Here is a 13,252-nt window from a genome sequence, read left to right as displayed (position 1 = left end):
ATGCCCACATTTTTTGGAACATTACTTCTCAGCCAATTCGCCATCTCTCTTATTGCTAATATTTCAGCCTAAAAAACACTACAGTGATTATGTTTCGCTATTCAAAGTTCCGGATCTTTAGAATATACTCCGAAACCCACTTGTCTACCCAATTTGGAGCCATCAGTGTAGAAATCTATATATTCTTTATTCCCGGGGTCTGTATGCACCACGCTTCACTGTTGGGAATTAGAGTTTCAAACTTCTTTTCGCAAAGTGGTCTCGCCAAAGTGTAATCCACTACGTTAGGCACATCTGGCATTATTTTGAGGTCCGAACTGTGACCGTATATTTTTTCCGACCACAGCGATAGCTCGCGCAACCGCACAGCATTTGTTGCAGCTGACTGTTTCGCCAAAATGTCTAAAGGCAATAGATGCAGCATGACATTAAGGGAATCTGTTCTTGTCTTACTGAATGCGCCTGAGATACACAAGCACGCCATATGGCTCTTCTCGCCACGGTAGCTTTGTACTTAAAGTTCAGCTTCCTGTCCAAGGTATTTTGCACACTCACCAAAGGGCTTTTGCGATCTGTGCAGTACATGACTAATTCTGCCTTTGCCGGATTTACCCCAAGACCATTCACTATCGCCTATTTCTCAGTCATCCGGAGGGGTCTCTGTATAACATCTCTGATTGTGGATGGGAATTTTCCCCTGACTGTTAGAGCCACATCGTCTGCGTATGCCACCACTTTTATCCTTCCTTTTTCTAGGGAAACCAGAAGGTTGTTTATAGCAACATTCCAAAGAAGAGGTGATAGAACTCCTCCTTGGGGAGTGCCTCTGTTCACATACCCTTGTATGTTACGAGTACACAAGGTATTGTATGTTACGAGTCCAAGGCATTTTGCACACTCATCAAAGGGCTTAACCGTAGGAGTTTTGCGATCTGTGCAGTACATGACTAATTCTGCCTTTGCCGGATTTACCCCAAGACCATTCTCTATCGCCCATTTCTCAGTCATCCGGAGGGGTCTCTGTATAACATCTCTGATTGTGGATGGGAATTTTCCCCTGACTGTTAGAGCCACATCGTCTGCGTATGCCACCACTTGTATCCTTTCTTTTTCTAGGGAAACCAGAAGGTTTTTATAGCAACATTCCAAAGAAGGGGTGATAGAACTCCTCCTTGGGGAGTGCCTCTGTTCACATACCCTTGTATGTTACGAGTACACACAAAAAATTATCACCAAAATTTTTTTCAATTAAACACATAATTGAATTTGGAAACGGATTTTGTTTTTGAAATTGAAAAACATGATTGGCGACATTCTGTCTTCTGCATTCAAAATGTGTGCATATATATTTTGAACGCAACAACAAATCATAGCAAAAGGTTGAAATAAATAATGTGTGCAACAACAAATGTCCACGTGGTAAAGGTTTGAAAAAATATATGACAGAACGCATTTGAAATTAGCTGTGTTTTGTGGTATTGTAAAACTGGACAACAATCTACTTTTATTGAAGGTAAGAAATTGTGAAATGTGAATACCGTTTTCCATTGAAGCCTATTTACATTAAACGGACTAAAATAATATTTTTTTATTCATTTCTTTTAGTGACCAATTTTATTTCGTAAAATTGACCAGTCAACTCCATCATTTTTTCAAATATATAAGAATATAAGAATATGTTTGCAATCAAAAGGTGGGTACCGTATTGATCTTTTAAAATTATAAATTTCTTTCTTAAAACCAAGAGCGGTATGGGTTTTTTGGAAGATTCACCTTGAAGTTGCGAAATAGCGTTGGCATTAAATTGCATTTTTGTTTTACCTGCCTTTTTCAGTTTGAACCCAAGTAGAGAGCAGTATATCTGATATTTAAACTAATGAGCTGAATTATGTAGTGTTAAAAACTTCTTTCTTTCCATTTATATTTTTTTCTATTTCCAGAATTTGCAAAGCATCATCAATATAATACCAAATATTACATTGCTTTCCCATTATTTTTGTCTTTGATTGGTTCAAATTTTAATAGACGATTTCAATGTGTGGAAATTTTGGAAAGGAATTGTTACTAAAATTAAATTACCGAGCACCTTAATACACATTTTTATGCTAAAAGACTACAACTGCAAAAGAAGATTATAAATCTGCACAACCTGGAACTAAGAACTGAACTTGATATTCTATGCAGGTAATGTTTACAAAAATTAACTTTTAATTGAACAATATTAAATTCTAATTATTCTGTTTACTTCCAGAAAAACTAACTTAGCTTACAGGCTGCTGATTTATTGGAAATCTAGGCGCATCTACAATTAGAAGGAACATGCTGACATGGTTATTATGATAAGGAAGATAATGATTTATATAGTTTATTTTTTTCACCCTGTAGTTGTTATTGATAGTAATTGTATGTGTAAGTTATGTTAGAACAAAACACACAAGAACCAAATTTATTTGTCTATTGCATAATTAACAAAATAATAAAATATTGAATATGTTTTATAAGAAACACATGTTTTCTTTTATTTCAAATAAAACTAAAAACTAAATTTTGGGGGCGCAATATATAAATTTTTTGATTGAAATTTATAGCCAATTTCAATTAATTATTTAATTGAATCAATCAAATAGTTGATTGATTTTTGTCGCGAAATTAATTAAAATTTTAATTGATTCAATTAAAACTGTGATTGAATTTTATGTTAAAATTCAATCACGTTTTTAATTGATTCAATCACACAATTGATTGATTCCGTGACAAAAGTCAATTAAATTTTTAATTGAAAATCCTGTTGTGTTTCAATCAAAATGGGTGATTGGTACTATCATTTTGTGATTGAAGACATTTCAATTAAAAAAAAAATGATTGAATCCGCGATTTTCGTGATTGAAATCAAAAAATTTTTGTTTGTGTACGAATATTTTAGAATTAACAACACTAGTCAATGGTGGGTTTAGGCTGGGTAAACAAACTGATGATGATATACACCGATTTTAGCAAGGCGTTTGATAAAGTTAATCATAGTCTTCTCTTATGAAAACTACAACAACTTCTCTACTTCCTACTTAAAGTGGATCAATTCTTATTTAACAGGGCGTGTTCAAAGAGAGGTTTGGAAATATTCTTTCTGAACAATTTGATGTATTATCTGTAGTTCCTCAAGGTAGTCATCTATCCTTTTTACTCTCTTTATAAACCTATCCTTTTTACTCTCCTTTTAAATGACTTACCCCTTGTTATAGAAAATGCTCATGTATTAAAGTATGCTGATGATGTCAAAATCTTCTATTCTTTCAACGACCCTATTGGTCAAACTTTATGTTCGAAATATATATCTTTTGAACATGGATGCGATAACGGCAACAATAAATATATCTTAGAATTGGTCCCTATCATTAAATGGATATTGGGGACGCATTAAATGGATATTGGGGACGCAATAAAATCATTGCACTAGCTGATAAGAGCACATGTGTGTTGTATGTGTACTTAGGATCTTAATGTAGCAAAGTAGATAAGAGATAGTTGTGTGCTACGATCAGTTGATCTGATGCACAGGCAGTTTGTAAGTGTATATAAGGAAGAACATTTTTGTAAATAAATTAGTATCAAAAGAATACCAACCTTCGAACGGAACGGACGCGTTTTTTAATAGCGGACTAACTCATCGTAATAAGTACCTACTACGAATTTCAAGTGTGGTGGACTAGTGAGCCACCATGCAGCGAAATTCAAAGTCATCCACTGTGAGCTGTCATCCTCCAAAAGAAATCAAAGATCGTTTGACTCAGTTGCTAAAGACAGCCTTGTGATGGCTATCATTAATAAAGGAGAATTTGACGGCTTTGGATGGCTTTGTCTGGCGTCTACTCACAGGTGCTGGAAAAGTTTCCCGGCCCAGATCCTCGACATCAAAAGGCTGGTTGGTATCAAGGACGATTTCAGCTAGTCGCATTTGAGGACCAGAGGTCTATAGAATTCTTTAAAGCTGCTTTGATACTAATTGGTGGAGTTTGGGAAGGAGCTGCTCTACAGTTAGTCGAGAAGAAAGACATACCAGCTAGACCAAGAGCACATGCGTGGAGACCTGCAAACCCTCTTGACCCTGAATCTATTTTAAATAGACTGAAACAATGCAATCCAGATCTTCCAACAGCTGATTGGAAGGTTGGGCGTTTGGATGACGTGGATGGACCAAGACGGCATGCAGTGTTTATATTGAACACTAAGTCTTTGCCTCTTCTAGTCCCAGGGCCGTATGTTATGGCTTTCATTATATCCAAATGAAGGTATATAAAAACGATCAGAAATGGACAAGCCTCTGTCTGAATCAGAAATAATCGGATCCTCTTGCGAAGTCGAGGGAGATACCAAAGATGCAGACATGGATAGAGACCGTCACCGAGATATCTGAAGAGGAGTCACCGAGATCTCTGAAGAGGACATTCTTAATGAATCGATTGAAACGGCTGATTTGACGGTTGTTGAAAATCTCGATGGTCCTACGAATCCTCCAGATAAATCTTCACCATTGTAAGGCTGCACGTTCTGCGTTAAAAGTTCTCCTGATGAACGGGGATATAGATACAGTTCTTATTCAAGAACCATATGTTTATAGAAACAAAATATGTGAATTAAGTACTCCGGCGTTCAAAATATTGCAGTATACTGGTAATGATGTAAATCGAGCCTGTATAATTGCTAAAAATGAGCTCAACTTGTTTCTGCTTCCTTCAATGTGCAATACTGACACTGTCGTTGCCAGTTTAGAATTAGCCAAATGCATATATTGGGTATCTTCGGTCTACATGGGACATGATAGGGAGATGCACCTTAGTTGAGGAGTCATTGAAAACAAAGACAAAACTCATTATGGGATGCGATGCAAATGCACATCATAGTATATGGGGAAGTGGTGACATTAACGCAAGAGGAGAGTCACTCCTAGAGTTTAGTTTGCGTACTAATTTGGTAGTCTGCAATAATGGAGATGCCCCAACCTTTGTCACTAAAGACAGGGAAGAGGTTTTAGACGTCACCTTGGCTTCGTAAGCACTGAATGAAATGATATCTGCTTGGCAGGTTTTAAGTGAACATAGCTTCTCAGATCATCGCTACGTCAGTTTCAAATTAGATGTTAATACCACCAAGACCATATTTTCGCCAAATGTTAGGAAAGCTGATTGGAATAGGTATAGGGAATCGTTCAATATTATGATACCGGAAATACCAGAGACAAATATGAGCACTGTGCAAGATATCGAACACTCAGTGGAGAGGATTACCAAGGCCTTCAACATCTCACTGAAATCTGCATGCCCTAGAGGGAAGCAAAGGGGAAAAATCGACCACCATGGCGGTCTACGGAGTTAAGTAATATGAGGAAATCCTACAGGAAGCTCTTTAACAAAGCAAAGTCCACCAGAGCTTACAAGAAGAATCTGAGAGCATACAAGCGAGAACTGAGAAAGGCTCAGCATAATTCTTGAAATGATTACTGCAGCAGTACTGAAAATACGTCCGAGGCTTCCTACGGAAGGTACTAACATCCACTAACTCCGCTCCAGGTTTCATTAAAACATCGGAGGGCAATTGGACAACATCCAGTGAGAAGACGCTGGAGGTACTATTGGACACACATTTTCCTGGAAATCAGACGGTCGAACCATGTTCTTTCGGTGCCACAGGGGCTCAGCGGTCGTTTCCTATCGAGGAAATTGTATCGGAATCTGGAATAATATGGGCGTTCAATAGCTTTGGAACATTCAAGCAGTGACTGACAGAATCATCCCCTGGTTGTCGGCGATATATATAGGATGTATCAACTTAGCATATATCCCAGGAAAGTGGAGGGAAACAAAAGTCGTTTTCATACCTAATGCTTAGTACTAAGTTCGTTTCTGCGAAAAACGAATATCTTCATCTATCTCCGTATATAGGATCTCAAACCCAGATATGTTACCTTATTTATGAGAAATAATATGCCTGCCTATTTTTTCGTGCGAAAAATCCAGGGTTGTATAAATATGTGCTTTAAAATGCTTAAAACAAAAATTTCGCATTTATTCCGCGCTAACATTTTTTATATGGAGTATAACAGTTTTTCGTGCGAAAACGTGATCTTAGTACTAGGCTTAAAGCGGGAAAAGCCTCTCACTTGAGTGCGAAGGATTTCCGACCAATCAGCTTATCCTCATTCCTACCTAAGGATCTGGAGAGGATGATAGATATTTATCTTAGAACTAGCGTAGTTTGCTCTCGAAACGACAGCTTGCATAGTCGAAGGGCAGATCTACTGAGGCCGCATTACATGAACTAGTCAGCTTTATTGAAAGCTCATTATCAGTCAAAGAATACACAATCGTGGCGTTTCTAGACATCAAAGGGGCGTTCAATAACATCCATCCGAGCTCGATATTAAATGGACTGACAACTCTGAATGTTGATCCAGGTATACTTAGGCAAACATACAAAGCTATGTGAACAGAGGCACTCCCCCAGGAGGAGTTCTATCACCTCTTCTTTGGAATGTTTCTATAAACAACCTTCTGGTTTCCTTAGAAAAAGAAAGTATAAAAGTGGTGGCATACGCAGATGATGTGGCGCTAGCAGTCAGGGGATATTCCCATCCACAATCAGAGATATTATACAGAGAGCCCTCCGGATGACTGAGAAATGGGCGAAAGATAATTGTCTCGGGGTAAATCCTGCAAAGACAGAACTAGTCATGTACTGCAAAGATCGCAAAACTCCCACGGTTAGGCCCATTTCCTTAGGGGGTATTGAAATTCCCTTTGGTGAGTGTGCAAAATACCTTGGCGTTATTGTGGACAAGATCTGAACTTTAAGCTTAATATTGATGAAAGGGCGAGGAAAGCAACGTTAGCTTTGTACTCGTGCAAAAAGGCAATAGGAAAAAAGTGGGGACTAAAACCAAAACTTGTGCATTGGCTATACACGGCAGTGGTTAGACCTGTACTCGTAATGATATATGGTGTTGTAGTCTGCTATATGGTGTTGTAGTCTGGTGGCCGGCACTTCACCAGCCGACAAGTTTAGACAAAGTTCAGCTTATGGCGTGCTTGTGTATCTCCGGCGCATTCAGCAAGACGAATCCCCTTAATGTCATGCTGCATGTATTGCCTTTAGACTTTTTGGCCAAACAGCCAGCTGCAACAACGGCTGTGCGGTTGCGTGAGCTATCGCTGTGGTCGGAAAAAAGTTACGGTCACAGTTCGGTCCTCAATATAATGCCAGGTGTGCCTAACGTAGTGGATTATACTTTGGCGAGACCACTTTTCAACAAAAAGTTTGAAACACTAATTCCCAACAGTGAGGCGTGGTGCACACAGGCCCCGGGGAATAAACGATATATAGATTTCTACACTGATGGCTCCAAATTGGATGGTCAAGTGGGTTTCGGAATATATTATAAAGACCTGGAACTTCGAATAGCGAAAAGATTACCTAATCACTGTAGTGTTTTTCAGGCGGAAATATTAGCAATAAGAGAGGTGGCGAATTGGCTGAGAAGTAATGTTCCAAAAAATGTTGGCATTAACATATACTCAGAAGTCAACCTGCAATAAAATCCTTGGACTCTGTGTTCCTTAACTCTAAAACGACCGTCGACTGCCTTAAACCTCTCAATGGCTGAGCAGCACAATATTTACCTAATATGGGTGCCTGGCCATAGGAACATGCCGGGGATCTGCGAAGCGGATGAGTTGGCAAGGCTAGGGACTACCTTACATATTCCAGGGGAACTAGAATCTGTTGGTATGCCCCTGGCTACCTACTGCGTGAGAAGGCTGTCATGATGGCAAATGTTCGATGGGAGAATTGTAAGGGTTGTAACGACACCAAGCAAATATGGCCCCATTTAAACTTAAACCGGACACTAGATATGCTAGAGTTCTCGTCAGATATCACTCCTGATATCTGCTATTACGGGTCGCTGCCTGATAGGCGATTTTGCAAAAACTATTGGCGCGAATTATAATGACTATTGTATGAGCTGTCATGATGCGGAAGAAAAGGAATCAATTAAACACCTCTTTTGTGAGTGACCTACATTTTGTGTAAGGCGTAAGCAAATTTTAGGGGCATATAGCTTTAGATTACTGACGGACCTGGAAAACGTTAACTTAAGCAGTCTGCTAATGTTTTTGGAACAATCTGGTTGGTTCAACAAAAGAAAATAATCGAGAAGGTTCAGCGGTTAAAACTAGAAGTGCCCATAGGTAATAGGTACTTTTAGTTAATGTGGTATCACAATGGACTGAATAGTCTAAGTGAGCCTGAATCTTAATCGGGCCGCCACTTTAACTTAACCATCTTGTTTTGATTGACCCATTTGGTCCTTCGAACCGGATCATTGGTTTATATAAAACTGAGTTTTCCCCCACCAGAGGTAAGAAACTCAGTTAAACCAAAAGGTCCTCTGATATACACTATATCAGGGAAGAAGCGTCCCCGTGGCTTAAATAACGGGAAAGAAAAATTAAATTGCCGCTGTGAAAAACATCAGGGAAGGAAAAGAAAATTCTAACAGCCAAATAGGCTCAAATTAAAATAAAAAATAACAGCCAAAGGGCTCAAAATTAACTGCCTGTTCGTGGAATTTTCGTTCGCCTCAAGACGAACGATTCGTCAAAAATCACATATTGATATCTCGAAAACCAGAGTCTGTGAAATCTCAATTGTTTCGGTGTTCGATAGTAAATCATAAATAATGAGTTCATTACAAAATTCTGGATTTTCTAGAAAATATATCTTAAGTTATTTTAGTTTCAGTTTAGACGAACGATTCGAATCGAGTCGATTTCGTGTTTCATGAACAGACAGTAAAATAAAAAATAACAGCCAAAGGGGCTCAAATTAAAATAAAAAATCCAAAAGGGCGGAAGGAAAATTAAATAAAAAATATTAAATAAATAAAAATATAAACGCCAAAGGGGCAAAAATAGAATAATCGCCAAAGGGGCTAAATCAAGATGCCGTTAAGCATGGAGCAAATAACGGCGCTAAACGAAAAAATGCAGCAATGGATGAGACATCATGAGAAAACTCAGAAACTAATGAAGGAGCAGATGCAGCGGATGTGGAGTATGCTGCAAATGCAGAAGAATGAAGAACTTTTGAATGAAAGGGAACTCGCAGCAGCCAAAAGAAGCGGTGGTAGGAAGAAGCGGTGGAAGGAATTTATAAGAAAAAAATTTGTTGTATCAATTGCAAAAGCAGACAATAAAGCTTTCCGATGCCATGGAAGTAGACATTTCTGGACTCTCGGAAGATGCATTAGAAAATATGATGAATACCAATTAGACGACATCAAGCAGCTACATTTAGAACTTAGCAGAGAGTACGGGATGGAATAAGTGGATGAAGAATTTGAAGATATAGAAGCCAAGATGAACGGAAAAATAGAAAACATAAAATATGGTGAAAGCCTTACACAGCGTCTTAACGAGATATCAAATATCAATTTGAAACAACAAGGAGAATAGGATATAAATCTAATCTTGGAGGAGAAGGAGAATTTCTATCTGCAACGAGATATTAATTCTCTTTGACACAACACGAAAAGTTAGTAGATTACCTCCCATTGAAGGGGGAAGATCTGACTCAAACAGAAAATATACACGAGAAGAATATCTCAACATTTAGAATTCCCTTAGAAGGAAAGGAAAAACAGATGGAAATTTCACCACATATTAACAAATATCGCAGCAGAAAACCAAATATAAGAGATAATGAATTGGGCATTTCCAATTTGGACAAAAACAATTTGTGGGTGGAGGCTAAAGAAGAACACAAACAATCCGTCGTATTAAAATTATTGGAACGGAGGAACAATAGCAAATATATAAGGCAAATGACAGGATGCCAACCACTCGCAGTTGGACTAAAGCACAGGTACATCTCACTTGGCGCCAAAGTGATGGATGTGAAGGAAGGACGTCAAATCCCCATTCGCAAAGAAGGAAAAAAGCACTCACTGCCGGAGTGAAGAGAATATGGGTGTTGATGCGTTGGCGCTGGAAAAAGAAGGAGCCCGACCGTGCTTGTATACTTTGGAGCTTGCAGCAGGATGACAGCGCAAATCCTATGCTCCAAACATTTGAGGACAAGTGTTGGTTGTTTAACAAGGAAGCAGACATCAGTAGTTGGCTCTACGGTCAATCTGCTAAAATAGCAACAGATTATTTCACTTCAGACTTGATGGATGTAAAGTATAGATTTGAAAATAACAGTTTTACCATAAAGATTATTTCTAAATTAGATTAGTCCTAAATAATATTTCTAACTTACAGTTAATGATTATATATCTCAAACATTAGAATGTAATTATATGAATACAGCCGCTAACATAAGAATGTAGCCAGGCAGAATGTTGGAAGATCTGGGCACTTAGCATTTATTTTAATTATCCTATGAGTAATAATTCTCAAAATATCATTTCGTAACAATGCTCCAAAAGAGGCTAGAACAGCAATATTAGACATTCTATTTTCCGGCCGGCAGAATGTTCAAAATAAATATCTTTTAAACGTGAATGCGATAACGCCAACAATCAAAATATCTTAGAATTGGTCCGTATCACTAAATGAATATTGGGACGCATTTGTTTACTTAGAATCGCAATAAAATCATTGCACTAGCTGCTAAGAGCAGGGCTGTGGAGCCGGAGTCGGAGTCTTGGAGTCGGAGTCTGAAGATTTTGCTGGAGTCGGAGTCGGAGTCGTAAAAATTTTGCTCGACTCCGACTCCGGCTAAACCAAATCTTTTAAAACACTTCACATTTTTGTAACTAAGCAAGTTTTTACGCAAATTAGTTTCCATTGCGTTATTCATTCGATCAATATACCGCATGATTGTAAATGAAAATCAACTTCCAATTACGGCTATCTTTTTATGTTTCTTAGAATGTTAGACTAGCAGATGGGCTGAATCGATCCATTTGAGTTCCCATATCAATTTATATGAAATATTTCGAACAATCGAAATTATTTTTTTAATTTTATTTTAAGGCCATATACGTATGTGGAATATTGACAGAAAATTTTTTCAAAGTTGTTTTTTATAAAAAATTTTGTCAAAATGTTATTTCTATCAAAAATTTTGTCAAAATTTTATTTCTATAGCAAATTTTGTCAAAATTTTATTTCTATAAAACATTTATTCAAAATTTTATTACTATAGAAATATTTTTTTCTATAGAAAACTTTGTAAAATTTTATTTCTATAGTGTCAAAATTTCTATATTGAGTCAACATTTTGTTTCTATAGAATATTTTGCAAAATTTTATTTCTATAGAAAATTTTGCAAAATTTTGTTTGTTACACAAAAATTTTTTCAAAATTTTATTTCTATTCATAATTTTATTTTTATAAAAATTTAAGTCAAAATTTTATTTCTATAGAAAATTTTGCCAAAATTTGATAGTAATAGATTTTTGGTTAAAATTTAATTTCTATAGAAAATTTTGTCAAAATTTTATTTCTATAGAAAATTTACTCAAAATTTTGTTTTTGTAGAATATTTTGCAGAATTTTATTTACTACACAAAAAAATTTCTAAAATTGTATTTTTATTGATAATTTTTTCAAATTTTATTTCCATAAGAAAAAATTGTCAAATTTTATTTCTATAGCAAATTTTCTCATTTTTTTCTTATTGATGCTCACTGATACTCACTGCTATAAAATATGTATTCAAAATTTTATTACTATAGAAATATTTTTTTTTTTTTAAATTTAGTCAAAATTTTATTTCTATAGAAAATTTTTATTTCTATAAAAATTTTATTCAAAATTTAATTTCTATATATTTGGCCAAAATTTTATTTCTATAGAAAATTTAGTAAAATAAAATTTTGTTTCTGTAGAAAATTTTGCAAAATTTTATTTCTATATAAAATTTTGCAAAATTTTATTTACTGGACAAACATTTTTCCAAAATTGTATGCTCACTGATACTCACTGCTAAGTCGAAAACTTGTAAATGCGAAATTGCCTAAACAATTATAAATATTTCCTAAATATTGCCCTAGATTTTGTAGAAGTCTTATTTGAGATTTTATCAAAATGTAGATCTAAATACAAAGTTGTGCAGAGTATATTATAATCGGCCCACCCGACTTTAGACTTTCCTTGCATTTTTATTTTTTGTTAAAATTGTGTTACGTCCCATAACGTTATGCCATGGTCACATTGGGCAAATATTTGACAGAAATAAAAAAAAGAATCCATCGCCACAGCCAAACCAACAGACATTTTTAGCTCATATTGGATATGTAACATCGTTGTACGATTATTTTCCAAAAACCGTATACAGTTATTGGGTTCTGGAAAAATGTTTGACACTCATTTTGGTCAAATATTTGCCTTGTGTGACCATAGCCTTAGATTTAAATTTTAAGTACATAGATTTTGTAGAAGTATATACAATTTTGTCTAAATCAATTCAGATTCAAATTCATGCATATGGGAATATAAAGATTTATATAGCTCGCAACGAATTTAAAGGATTTGAGATAGTATCATTAATTTTGGTCCACAAATACATATACTGTTGGTATCTTCCCATATTGTGATGGGTGTTTATATCGTTATTTTATTTATTAAACATTGCCCTAAATTTGAAATATAGAGTTCAATTGGCATCTAATGTGAAATTAAGACCTTTTTTTGCATACATAAATAAATACGATACTTTATATCGATCCACTTACGGTACCCCCATAATAGAACTACAAATTAGTGGTATTAAAATGAGATTTAGTTATATTACCCGGAGTCGACTCCGGAGTCGGAGTCGGAGTCGAGCTGATGAAAAATGCTGGAGTCGGAGTCGGAGTCGAGCAAAATTGGCTCGACTCCACAGCCCTGGCTAAGAGTGCATGTGTGATGTATGTGTACTTAGGATCTTAATGTAGCAAAGTTGATAAAAGATAGTTGTGCTACGATCAGTTGGTCTGATGCACAGCCAGTTTAGTTTGTAAGTGTGCATAAGGAAGAATTTTTTGTAAATAAATTAGTATCAAAAGAATACTCTTCTTGTTTTGGTTGATACCCAAACACTTTATTACAGTCTGATCTTGAAAATTTCTCACTGTGGTGTGAAATAATTGTGATGCAATTAAATATACAGATGTCATTTTATAGAGTTAAACGCATGAATACCACAACATTTAACTATGATGATTAATAAAGCTTACAGCTCGATTGGTTTTGTGAATAGATGGTGTAA

At 36.1% G+C, this 13,252-nt stretch overlaps 1 protein-coding gene and 1 long non-coding RNA gene across 2 annotated transcripts in view; both read left to right on the top strand.

Annotated features, from left to right (window-relative positions):
- The window catches only part of LOC142235616 (uncharacterized), a 212,017-nt gene that overhangs the window by 182,742 nt on the left and 16,023 nt on the right, over window positions 1-13,252 (top strand). The gene's annotated exons all lie outside the window — the stretch shown is intronic.
- LOC142237096 (uncharacterized) lies at window positions 1,935-2,507 on the top strand. Its single transcript, XR_012722338.1, has 2 exons — window positions 1,935-2,184; window positions 2,252-2,507. It is a non-coding gene; the product is annotated as an uncharacterized LOC142237096 (long non-coding RNA).

This window comes from Haematobia irritans, chromosome 4, assembly GCF_050003625.1.
Source record: "Haematobia irritans isolate KBUSLIRL chromosome 4, ASM5000362v1, whole genome shotgun sequence".
Taxonomy (NCBI): domain Eukaryota; kingdom Metazoa; phylum Arthropoda; class Insecta; order Diptera; family Muscidae; genus Haematobia; species Haematobia irritans.
The sequence above is the reverse complement of the archived record's forward strand: the minus strand, read 5'-3'. Positions and strand labels throughout refer to the sequence as shown.